This window comes from Megascapheus bottae, chromosome 5 (assembly GCF_031878675.1).
Source record: "Megascapheus bottae isolate mThoBot1 chromosome 5, mThoBot2.hap1, whole genome shotgun sequence".
Classification (NCBI taxonomy): Eukaryota; Metazoa; Chordata; class Mammalia; order Rodentia; family Geomyidae; genus Megascapheus; species Megascapheus bottae.
In genome coordinates this window covers 22,449,584-22,463,166 of record NC_143513.1, presented here as the reverse complement: position 1 = coordinate 22,463,166, position 13,583 = coordinate 22,449,584, and the positions used below count along the sequence as shown (strand labels likewise).

General features: G+C 40.2%; 1 long non-coding RNA gene across 1 annotated transcript in view; it reads right to left on the bottom strand.

Moving 5' to 3' along the window:
- Window positions 1–1,135: 1,135 nt before the first annotated feature.
- Window positions 1,136–13,583, bottom strand: part of LOC150063102 (uncharacterized) — a 38,605-nt gene continuing 26,157 nt past the window's right edge. Inside the window, exons 7-9 of the long non-coding RNA XR_016535397.1 lie at window positions 5,349–5,425; window positions 2,469–2,594; window positions 1,136–1,431 (exon numbers count right to left, since the gene is read on the bottom strand). This is a non-coding gene — a long non-coding RNA (uncharacterized LOC150063102). The remainder of the gene's footprint in view (window positions 1,432–2,468; window positions 2,595–5,348; window positions 5,426–13,583) is intronic.

The following is a 13,583-nucleotide window of genomic DNA, read 5'->3' as shown; positions in this document are numbered from 1 at the left end:
ATCTCTTTTGATGTCCCTTGGTTATCTCATATTGTTACAGTATCTCACTTTGTTACCTGATATATTGGATATGTTTATATTTGGTTATTTGAAATTGGATAGGGAACGGGGGAAAACAAGATGAGGGATGGGGGTGGGGGGGAGGGAAATGGGGACCAAGACATGTGAAAGGGTATCAATGTATGTGAATTAATGCACCTTCTATCTGGCAAATATCATGTAACCCTTCTATTAATTACAATAAAAAATATATGAAAAAAAAAAAAGAAAGCCCAAAGACAGGGCTAGGAGTTTGGCCTAGTGGTAGAACGCTTTCCTAGCATGCACGAAAGCCCGTGTTTGATTCATCGTTACCACACACGTAGAAAAAAGCCAGAAGTGGTGCTATGGCTCAAGTGGTAGAGCTCTAGCCTTGAGAAAGTCCAAGGACAGTGCTCAGGCCCTGAGCTCAAGCCCCAGGACTGGCAAAAAGAGAAAGAAAGAACGAACGAACGAACGAACGAAAGAAAGAAAGAAAGAAAGAAAGAAAGAAAGAAAGAAAGAAAGAAAGGAGAGAAGAAATCCAATGGTTTTTCACTAAATTAAGTTTGTCTTTGAATTTTTTTTTTGTTTGTGTGCCAGTATATTGGAGCTTGAACTCGGAGCCTGGGCACTGTTTTTCAGCCTTTGCCTTCAAAAGAGACTTCTACTTCTAATTTCTTGGTGATTAATTGGAGATGAAAGCCTCTTGGACTTTCCTGCCCTAGTTGGCTTCAGTTTTTCAGCTCTCAGCCTCCTGAGTAGATAAGATTAGATGCGAGCCCACTGACACCCAGCTCTTTCACTTCTTTTCAGTGCCTTAAGTATGTATACCTAGCCATACTTAATGTAGTCCTAATGTTTATGAAATTTCTAGGTGGGGTCCCCAAAATTAAATGGAGAAAATGACTAGAAAATACTCAGTGGAATTTCTACATACCAGGCTGAAAACTCAAGCATTAAATAAGTTTGATCACTCAATAAAACAATTTCATTGGATGTATAAATAATTCATCTGATGCCCATAAAGCTGCCTCTGCACCGTTTGTCTTTAATAAGCCAAATCCACAAATAAATAGGGTGCTGGCTGGCATTGAGGCTCTTCTATCTCTTGCTGTGACCCTGATTCGAACCCCATCCTAACCAAAGGTGCCATCCATCTTTCTAGCAAATTACTGAAAGGATAAGACTGGGGTATGACAACCTGGCCCGTTATGGGGTCTACGCTTTCCTATCAAAAGATTCAATCACACATTCCTCAAAATCGCAGGTCTGTGTCTGCAGGGAGAGTCTTGACCTGCAGGACAATGGGTTCTTAAAGGACATTTCCTAAGTCCTCCAGTTCCCCTGCTCTGTTATATAAATGCTCACTTCATAGTTTCTCATTACTGAGCCGATGTTGCTGAGAATTTCCTGCAAAACAAAATCAAGAAAATAGAATTGCTATAAGGAAATCGTGACTTAGAAATGCTTACTTGCCATGCTGTGCAAAGTCCTGTTGCTGATGCATATCAGAGCAGGATTTAAATTTCTACAGTTGATTTCTTAGCCATCAACTTATGCATGGATGTTTTTATGGAGTCTTTTCTCATCTTATGGAGAAATTCTGAGAAATCAATAGGTATAAATATATTAACTAGCTTCTTGAGGAAAGTGAGCTGCAGAGAATTCAGTGATTTTATTTGGAGTCCCCACAGATTGAGCTGAGTGTGGTTAGAAAGAATTGGTCTTCTCCTTAAAACAGCAGCTTCACACATGTGCCCATGCATGTGCCATTCACAGAAGTGGCCTGGCTACAGTCAAGGACTAGAGAAGAGAGTAGGGCTACTATGTTCTCTGCAGGGGTCGGGCCTCAGTTTTTTCATCTGTCAAATAGAAAGAGCTGGATTTTCAAATCTTTTGTGCACAATTCAGTATAGGCATCATAGTCTAAGCCAGATGCTGGTGGCTCATGCCTGTAATCCTAGCTACTCTCAGAGCCTGATACCTGAGGATGGAGGTTCAAAGCCAGCCCAGGCAGACAGATTTTTTTGAGGTTTGGGTTTTTTTTTGCCTGCAGTTAACCACCCAGCAGCCAGAAATAGAGGTGTAGCTCAAGTAGTAGAGTGCTAACCTTGAGTGAAGAAGGTAAGGGACAGTGCCCAGGCCCTGAGTTCAATGCCCTGTACCAGCACACACACACACACACACACACACACACACACACACACACACACACACACACACACACACCTAGAAAGAAAAACGTCTCTATTATTCAGTCAGCTACATTTTACCTTTCTGGAAGACAAGGCAGCTTTTCTGTTTTATTAGTAGAAAACTTTTGGTGAAGGTAGGGTGGTCTACGGCCCTTGTTACCCGCTGACTAGGAAGCATGACCTCTTCCCCCACGACCAAAGGATTATGGGAGATGTAAACTAAAGTGTTATAACTTCTCTCTAAGTGCTTACTAGCATCCTGGGCCAAATTTGTACTTATATGTAATGGATCCATCCTCCTTTATCCTTCCCTAGAGCCATTTCATCCTCTGGATTATGAGTCCTTGAGTCAGGAAGCAAGATTTTACCTTTAATGTCCTAGAAAATCATGGAAGATATGTCACAAGGATGAAACAAAGTCATTTTTACCTGAGGCTTTGATAGCCCTTTTAGTCAGGGACTTTTGCATAAAGTATAATCCTGGGTGAATTTAGCCTGCCAGGAGTTAATGCATTTAGCAACAACCCATTATGGCAAATGCCACTGCCTGTCAGCTGCATAACACAAAGATCATAAAGCACCCGTCTGCTCCTGTCTCCCTTATCTTTCATCTTCTCCCTGGAGATTGGCACTCTCTTCTATTTTATCCAGTCTTGGGAGAAAAGACTAGAAGACTGCTTTTGGACTTGGACTTCTGTAGAAAACTACAGTAGCTATACAAGCTCTAAGACATTCAATTATTCCTAACAAAAAATTCATTATAAGTTGGGCAGTCTCTAAGAAGCCCGCCTTGCTGAGCACACGTGACTTATGCTACTCAGGAAGCTGAGATCTGAGAACCAAGTTTCAAAGGCAACCTAGGCAGGAAAGTTTGTGAGACTCTTATTCCCAGTTAACAATCCAAAAGCTGGAAGTGAGATTGTGGCTGAAATGGTAGAGCACCAATCTTGGGATGAAAAAGCTAAAAGATAGAGCCCAGGGACTGAGGTCAAGGCACAGTACTGGCACCCAAAAATAATGAAGTAATTTCAAAAATAACCTAAACAACAACAAAAACCAGTGTAGTTTCTGTTGTGATTTCCAAGATACTGGTTTGGTGACCTTTAAGATGCTCTTTTCAAATAACTGACTGGCTAAATGGCAGATTTCCATATATGCAAGGTCATTATTTGTCTTTTGATATATTCAGCGTCTGCCTTCTAATGTTTATGTTCCTCCAGACCATCATCATCTGTGTCATCATTCTTATCATCATCAGCATTCCGATGCCTGTTTTCTTTACTTTATCTGTTAAGCAGAAGTATATTTAGTGTTCAGAGTGATACATCATAAAGGTAGGAAAAGGTGAACCCTTTGATATATTACAAGTCTTTCATAGCATGAAATAACTATTGCCTATTATTTTACTCCTGACGTTTTTATTTTTAAGCGAATTTCACTTGATTTGTGGGACTGACACCTTTGATATGTTGTTTCCAGTGACCTTACATCCAAAATCAGTAGCGTGTGGCATTTGATGGCCCAGATAAAAAACATTAATGGTGGAAGAGAGGGTTTATTTTCCTGGTCATAAATTAAGTTTAAATAACTCTGAATTTATTTTAAACTCTTCAGTACTTTTTACTGTTTGAGCAATAAATGTATTTATTACTGGGGCCTACCTGGATTTCCTATCAGAGCCTTTTGCTCAGCTGCATTGAATCTTTTTCCTTCCTTTGCATGGATGACTCATTTCACTTATAAAGGCTCATTTGCACAAACCTGTTCTCTAACTTTGCAAACAAGGGTCAGAGAGAAGGCTATTTATAAAGACGGTAAACCCAATGTAGTTTTGTTGTTAGTCAGGTTATGGAAAGTAGGAATCTATACAAAGTTCATCGATGCCAACAATTTAGTCTAGGGTGAGGGCTTTTGCGGAGTTAGGACATGTATAGATGTGGGTTTACACAGTGCTAGCCTGATCATTTTATAATCCTGTATGAAAAGGGGCATCTGAGCTCCTGGTTTAATTTCCACAAAAGTATACTGACATTTCCCTCCTCCTTCATATTATTATTGTTATTATTGCTATTTTTTAAATTTTCTCATATGAAAAGTGAAAACTTTTTATTTGTGTCTGTTTATTTTTTATTATAATTAATAGAAGGGTTACATTATATTCGCCAGATAGAAGGTACATTTCTTCACAAACATTGCTACCCCTTCTCATGTTTTTTGTCCCCATTTCCCTCCCTCCCCCCCGCCCCTCATCTTGTTTTCCCCCCTTCCCTATCCTATTTCAAATAAACATATATATGTATATGTATATATATATACACAATGTACCAGATAACAAGGTAAGATACTGTAACAATATGAGATAACCAAGGGACAACAAAAGAGATGAGAAATAACATAGTACATTAAGAGCAACAATCACACATTATATGGCTCTTGTTTCCACATTATTGCTATTATTTTGAGGCATGCTCTCTCTATAATAGTTAGGTTATCTCTGAGCCCGGGTCTGTCTTGATTCTGTTAACTATCCTCCTATCTGTCTTTGCCTTCCTAGACCTGGGATTGTAGGCATGTCCCTCCACACTTGAGTTCCTTTTTCTAATCTCATATATGTGTTCATGTATGTGTTTTTAGTGCTCGTTTATTAAATGGATCATAAAATTGTACTGAGAATTGCTCCGTTTTAAAAGCTTTATTATTTAAAATATTCTATGTATATATCCAAGAATTACATTGTATGTTTTTGAGATATAATCCACATACCATAAAACTTGCCATTTTAAAGTATACAATTCAATGGTTTTTAGTCCATTCATAAGACTTCACCATTAACTCTGGAACATTTTCATAACCTTAAAAAATAAACCCTTTTGCTCTCCATTTTTTTCCTTCTCTGCTTTCTATTTCTGTGGCTTTAATTCTTCTAGATATTACATACACATGGATTCAAATAGTGTGTGTACTGCTATATCTATCACATTCAGGATAGTATGTTTCTAAAGCTCAACTATGCAGTAGCAAGAATCAATATCTCTTTAGTGACTAAATAACATTCAATTGTATAAATAAACCACATTTTGTTCATCAAATCATCAGGTTATAGATAATTTATCTGGAAATTTTCATCTGTACCTTCAAGAGATGAGGCTTGGAGGTGTGGCTTATGTGGTAGAATACTTGCCTACTAAGCAAAAGTTCAAACTCCAATACTACAAATAAAAAAGAAAGAAAAGAACCATTAGAAGCTGACTAATAATTAATTCTTAAGGCATTGTCTCCTGCTAGGGATATTTTAAAATGTTAGACCTTTGAAAACAAGATAAAACATGTTATCCTCATATTTGCAATAATAGCTATCACAGATTACTTAATGATTATGTATTAATTTCTCACATCTCTTGCCAAAAAATGGGAGAACAGAATTTCAGCAAGTCTATGTTGTATGAATTGAGTAGTAAAGTGTCATGTCACTCACTGAACACAAAATCACATTTAAAGACTCATTGTGATCCTTGAGGGTGTGAAATGTAATTCCAGTGGCTTCTTGGGCTTTATCTGGACCCCAGGATTTTGTCCTGGGCTCACCTATGTTTATCTGTCATCAGGCTATGAGCTCTGGAAAGGTAGGAACCATATCTGTTCCTTTTTTACTTTGTCTTCAGAATCCCAATGTTTCACACATAAAGGGCCTTTAAAAGTCTCAAGTTTGGTGAATTAACTGAATTGGGTAGTCTTCTCCCCTCTGTCCCCAGTCAGAGGAAAAGAAGGCACCTATAATATGCATTCAAAATGTTGAAGATAATGAAGTACAGTTTATCTTTATCTGTCCAGATAAGAATAGTCATGCAAACCGGTGCAGTGGCTCATGCCTGTCTGTAATCCTAGCTACTCGAGAGGCTGAGAGCTGAGGATCAAGGTTCAAAGCCAGCCTGGGCACTAAAGACGGAGAGACTCTTATCTGCAATTAATCACTAGAAAACTAGAAGTGGCGCTGTGGCTCAAGGGGTGTGGCGGTAGCCTTGAGCTGAAGAGCTCAGGGACAGCATCCAGGCCCAGAATTCAAGTCCCACAACCGATACCCCCCCCAAAAAAATAAACAAAAATAAGATAGTCATGCATCCACTGCCAAATCAAAAGCCATCCTGCCACCTGCCTTCAAAAGCCCTAGTGCCAGCCGCCAGTGGTTCCTGCCTATAATCCTGTCTACTCAAGAGGCTAACAACTGAGGATCAAGGTTCAAACCAAACAGAAAAGTCTGTGAGACTCTTACCTCCAATTAACCATTAAGAAATGAAGGTATGGCTCAAGTGGTAGAATTCTAGCCTTAAATGAAAAACCAAGCAAGAGGGTAAAGCCCTGAGTTCAAGCCCAAGGACTGGTACATACAAAACAAAAACAAAAGCAAACTTCTCTAAAGGTGACCTCCATCCTGATGTCTAATATCATAGATGAGCTTCACAGGCAAAAGAGATGAATGAGAGTGTGAGATGCTGAGTTTAAGCCCCAGTACCACCCTCATACACACATAAAAATAGATACAATTTTTTTCATTAAAATGTATTAATAAATGTGAGCCAGTTTCAAGGCAGCGTCCCTCTTCAGAAGTAGGTTTGCAGTAAAACTTTAAAAGTCACTTCCAGCAACATTAATCAAGATGCATTATACTCATAACCTGACTTCTGGAACTGAATCCTCTTTGTACAACTACTTAATTGAAACAAAGCCACTTCCATTAAAAATTAATTTTTTTCTTGGGCCAGGGCTATATCTCAGTAGTGGAGCACTTACCTGGTAAGCATAAGGCCTAATGTTCAATCCCCACACCACACACATAACTTTAAAATTAATTTTTCTCAAAGGATACTTTAGCTCACAATCAGATCTGTCAATACATCTTTCCCTTCCCTGCTTTGTCCCTATCAAGTGTCCAGAAGAAAAACAACATTTCCAAGTACTTCATATGTTGTGCCAGGTCACTTTTGTTTTTCTTCTCCTGGGTCTTGATTTCAAGGTCTGAGCACTGTCCTTGAACTTTTGTGCTCAATGCTAGCATACTACCACTTTGAGACACAGCTCCACTTCTGGCTTTTTGTGGTTGATTGGAGATAAGAATCATCAAATCTCAGGCTCCGAGTAGCTAGAATTGTAGGCATGAGCCATCAGCATCCAGTCCAGGTCACTTTTTCACATAGTTATCTCATTTAACTTCCATGGGAACCATTAAAAATAGATATATTGCACTATTTACCATAGAGAAGATATGGAACCAACCCAGATTCCCCTCAGTTGATGATTGGATCAACAAGATGTGGTATTTATACACAATAGAACTCTATGCCACCATCAGAAAGAATGACATCTCACCATTTGTAAGGAAATGGAAAGACTTGGAAAAAATCATATTAAGTGAAGTAAGCCAGACCCAAAGGAATAGGTTCAATGGTTTCCCTCATCTGTAATAATTAGTACACATCCCAAACTCTCCTAGCAGAGGATTACAATAGCTCAAACCCTAGATACATAAGGCCATATAGGAAGAAGACAAATTAATGGACCTCCAGGACATGGAAACAAGAGCTTAATTATAAGTGACTGTTATTCTTTATGTATTATGTTTTTCTCTCTTTTCTTGTGTTGCCCTTTGGTTAATCTTATATTGTTACAGTATCCCACTTTGTTACCTGGTATATTATATAGATGATTACTTGTTTATTTGAAATAGGAGGGGAAAAATGAGGGGAGGGGGGTGTGAGGGAGGGAAATGGGGACAAAAACATAGGAAGGGATATCAATGTGTGAGAAGTAATGCACCTTCTGGTGAATATAACTAACCCCTCTATACATTGAAATTAAAAATTATAAAGTAGATATATTATTCTTATATGAGTGAACAAGAAGCGGAGTCATTATTTGCTCATTGCCCCATTGGGGAAGATGAGTATGAGCTTGAACCTAGATCTGCCCTTTCCCAGTGGCACATGTCTCCCGGACTCTAGCAAGCTTTGCCATCAGTCCACCTGCTCTGCTTATTTTACAGGTATATCTGACGCCATGCTTTCAGCCTGGCATTTTACTTGGGCACAGAGGACCGGGCTGACATTTTTCACTAAGCAAATCACTCCTTGTCTCCCTATCTCCTCACAGGTTGATACTCCTTTACTTCTGTTTTTTCAGTAACCAACATCTCTCTTGTACTCACTGAGAAACATGCAGAGTGAGCAGACCCAAAGAGAAGAATCTCAGAGTAACATGGTGTATTTCTTCGACACTGCCACCTGGACCAAATCCTTGTCCTGTCCCACCCAGCTCTGTCTCTTATCTTTTATGTTCTTGGTTCTGTCCTCCATTTTTTTCAATTCACAAAGATTGTTCCTTAGCTGGTCAGAGACACTGTTGCTTTCAGCAAACTGCACCAGCATCAGCAATCAAACTGCCTTATTAAGAAGGTTTCACCTCTATGTAAGAAACGTGTCCAGCTTAGTGCTCATTCATGAATGCTTATTAATGAATAAAGGAGTGAATGAAAGGATGAATCCCTCTCAGCTGCTATGTTCAGCTAGCTCCTGACCATCAGTAGTGCTGGGCCAGGCATATCACCTGCCACTTGAGTCCTTGGCAAATCAGAAGAGTTCTGACTAAGTACATTTGTCCAATATACAATCATTAGATTGCACATTTGTCTAATGTGCAGGCATTAAACTCCTGGGTTAATATGGTAATTTATTAATGAGGCAAAGTTAGTTCTAAGGATTTGTTCTAAAAAGAAAAGGAAAGGAAAGGAAAAGATAGGGAACACTGAATCAGTTCTCCTGACTCCATCAGTCATGCTAAAGATCACTGAGGGCTTTTCTTACTCATTGAATCACACCCACTTTCCTTGGCCCTGGGATCTGCTCCAGGGGTGAGAAGTCATATACTATAAGACCAGCAGAGGATGGTGAGTAACAGGACAAGAAAACTCTATCCAGCAGTCAAAAGTAAAAGGAGAACCTGCCTTGCAGCTCCCTTATGAAGTAGAAGGTTGGGTCATTCCATCATGGCAGAAAACAATACTTCAGCGAGGAAAGCTTACCCTCTCCCAATTGGAGTTGACTATAAAGCCAAGCCCTGTGGCATTTTCCACTGGAGAAGTCTCTACTGAGCAGAATGTATCAGATCATTAGTATGGAAGAGCTGATAATGGTCTGATGAATCCTTCATCCATTACTGATGGGTGCCTTTCAGACCTCCACACACAGCTCCTCAGCCAATTACATGAACCCCCTCCTCCCATCCTCACCATAAATAGCAACACACTTCTACCATCAGAAATACATGCTTTAACACATCTGGGACTCTCCTAGCAGAGGATTACAATAGCTCAAAACCTATGTATATAAGGTCATATAGGATGAGACTAAATGAAATGAACTCTAGGCCATGGAAACAAAAGGTTTATCTTGTGTGATTATTGTTCTTAATGTACTACGTTATTTCTCTTCTTTTTTTGCCCTTATGGTTAATCTCATATTGCTACTGTATCTAACTTTGTTACCTGGTATATTATATATACATTTATTTGTTTATTTGAAATAGGGAAGGGAAGTGGAGGAAATAAGATGATTAGGAGGGGATTGGGGAGAGAAATGAGGACAAAAATGAGAAGGGGCATCAATGTGTGAGAAGTAACACACTTACTACCTGATGAATGTAACTGTAACCCCTCTATACGTTATCCAGGTAATAATAAAAAAATTTCATGTTTTATTGTTGGCTATTGTGTTCCCATATTTCCAGTTTTTCGGAGAGGTTTGAGAGAGGATCAGGAAGTTGAACAGGAAAGAATGAAGCTCCTAGAGTTTGGATGTCTTGAATTTTCAGTGGCAATGCCTAGCTGTTCACTTACCCCAGCTCAGACCCCCCTCCCAACACTAACTAATTGATTAACCAAAGGTTCTTGAAGAGAATGATTGGAGGAGGGTAATTTATAGAGATGGTATCTCTTGTCATCATTTGTCTTTTGAAAACATTGAAGAAAACTGCTTTCAAGACGATGGAGCCTGCCCACATGAGCAATGGCGGGCAGAACGTCATCCTTTACAGCAGACTGCTCAATTTTGTACCTTTTCAGCCAGTCAAATATCCAATAACCACGAGGGGAGGGGAAAAAAGAAAAGAAAAAAATGTTACATCTTCACTCCCTGTGTTTTAAACTTTTCAAGCATTGGCTTATGAAAATATTTGGGGTTGTTCACTGCTCTGCTCTCTGTAGCATAAACATTTATTTAAATGGGGCTGTCTCTAGTAATGAAGAATGAAGGAAAAACAATGGTCTGATTTTGACAAATTAACTTGTGATTTGGAGAGTCAGTGAAGCAGGGAAGAGACATTCCTAACTATACTAATTAAATGAGCTTGCAACATTTATTTTAATGCAATGGAACCAGCCATATGAAGATGAACATTTTAATTTATTTCTCAGTGACACTATGAAAAATTTCACTGCTGCAGATTATCTACAAAAAAAAAACCTCCAAAAAAACAAAAAACAAATCTCATCAGAATCTAGGTTTGTGTAGGAAATTTCCATCTTTCACAGGAACCTGACCTTCCCTGGTGGAGGCAAATGTGAAAGAGCTAAGTTACTTGAAAAGTTTTTCTGAAGGTTGTCTTTCTACCGAAGCTAGGCTTTATGTTCAAATGACTTCTGCGCCAAACACATCCATTTTTCATGGTGCAGCGTAGATGAAAAATTCTGAACTCATTCTACGGGGAATGCAAATATAGCTCATTAGTTCTAAAACATTTTTCATGAAAGACTGCAGAGTATTTGCCGGCAGATGAGGCTTCATAGTTCCAGCCAAAAATGAATACCACATGTCTCACTAATTGTTTTTTAAAGTTCTTCCTTTCTTCTCTGGCACCCAGTAGCTATTGAAAATAGGAAACAATATGAAAAATGGAGTGAACTTAACTCTGACATTATTCTGCACTCAGTTGTGTATGTGTGTGTGTGTGTGTGTGTGTGTGTGTGTGAGAGAGAGAGAGAGAGAGAGAGAGAGAGAGAGAGAGAGAGAGAGAGAGAGAGAGAGAGAGAGGGAATGTTTCCAGGCAGCCATGTTCTAGAAGGATGATTGAAGTCTTTTGCTTCTCTTCAAGACAAATAGAGTCAACAGTGGCCTGAGAACACTGTCCCTGAGTCCTCTCCTCAGCCCACAGGCATCAAGTCTATCTGGCTGATCATATACCAAGCAGACAAAATGGCCACCTTCCAGGGAAGGGTGGATAGGTTACTGGCTCCTGACCACAACTACCATTCATTTTCAGGAAGTCACACAGGTCAGAGATGTCCTGGCTGACATTCCCTGTGCAACTGTGCAAAGGAACTGAGTAAGGAAACAAGCCACTTTCCTCAGTAGGCTGAGGATTAGAGATGAGAAGTTGCTCCAGCTAATGTAGTCTGCTATCTTCTTGCTCTGGGTGCCTGCCCACCTACCAATTCTACCTATTTTTTTTTAAAAAAATAGGCCACATAGATCACACTGATCTGAGAAAGCTTCAGGCCCCATGTACACCATTGTAGTTGCCTGTACCCTTTGCTTTATGTCTGTCCTTTTTGAGCCTGGGTGCTACCCCTGGGCTTCTTTTGCTCAAGTCTAGTGCTCTACCACTTGAACCACAGTACCATTCTGGCTTTTTCTGAATAGTTTATTGGAGATAAGAGTCTCATGAACTTTCCTGCCCAGGCTGATTTTGAACTGTGATCCTCCGATCTTAGCCTCTTGAGTAAGTAGGATTTCTGCCATGAGACTCCTTTCTTATCCAAATCAGCACTTTGTATTGTAAAGAAGTCATTTTTCCCCTTAGGTGTGAACTCAGCCCTCACAGGAGAGCTTCTGATGGGGTCTGCCTTCTATGATGGAACAGAGCTGTTCCACTCCTAGGTCTTCATCTGTCGGGATTTTGAAGTCCACTCGGCTGTCTTTAGAACTCTCCTTCTGGCCCGGGGCATGGCAACAAGTCCTTGCCTCTGAGCAATCACAGTACTGCGATCTGAAATGTGCATGGACTGTGTTGGGGTAGGGGATTATAGGATGGTTAAGCTGGCAAAGAAAGGGCTATTTTCTACCTCTTGACTGAAGTGACTTCAGTAGGCTCATTCCATCTACAAGCTTTGTGCAAGTTCCCAGGCAGTCCCCTCATTCCCTTGGAGGATCTAGTGAAGTCTGCATTTCAGTTTGAAGAACAGGAATGCTGTCCTCTCAGCTTCAGCCATTGGATGTGGCCTGGAGAGGGACAGTTTCCTGGCTGAGCACCTTAGTTAGAGGAGTAACTGCTGCTGCTGTTTCCTCAACACAGGACATTGCTTTCAGCTTAGCTTCTATTCATCATTTGAGGGATGTCTGTTTTGCATGAAAATGTCCCTGTGCTCAAAAGAAGAAATTCATGCCTCCCCATGGCAGGGAATTAAAATGAATTATATGCCAATCTAGTCACAAGAACAATTATTCCCACTCCTTCCTTTCCCTGACCACCATTTCCCTGCAAAAAATCTAGCTTATTTAGCCAGTTAAGGATTAGAAAGATTTCAAATCATTGGGCAAGGAGGACCACATACTTGGGATTCTATTAGGATCCACTGCTAGCCCCGGAGAGATGTCTTCTATGTGATGGTATGATGAGGTTTCTTGCAAGGAGATGATACATTTGCACACAAGTCCCTAAAAGGATTGCCGAAATTAGGCCTTTATGGCTCAATCCTGTAATCCTAACTACTTGGAAAGTGGAGACTGGGGGATGATAGTTTGATGGCAGGCCATCATGAAGCTCTGTCTCAGCCTGGGATGCAGTTATCCTGCTATGGAGAGGCACGGTGACTGGACACAGTACCACATACTCATCATCCCCAGCTTCACAAGAAAAGAGCAAATAGGAATATTGCAACTAGGGGCCAGGAATTTGGCCTAGTGGTAGAGTGCTTGCCTAGCATGCACAAAGACCCGGGTTCAATTCCTAGGTACCACAAACATAGAAAAAAAAAGCCAGAAGTGGTGGTGAGGCTCAAGTGGTAGACTTCTAGCCTTGAGGAAGTCCAAGGACAGTGCTCAGGCCCTGAGCTCAAGCCCAGGACTGAAAAAAAAAAGTCTCAGGAATATTGCAACTCAAGTGGGCCTGGGCACAAAGCAAGATGTCACCTCAGAAATAACCAATGCAGTCAGTTAACAATGGCCCGTTCTGATAGTCTTAGTTAGTACTTAGGAGACTGAGATCTGAGGATCATGGTTCAAAGCCAGCCTGAGCAGGAAGGTCATGAAACTCTTATCTCCAAACAAGCACCAAAAATCTGGAAGTGGAAGTTTGGAATAAGTGGTAGAGTGCTAGCCTTGA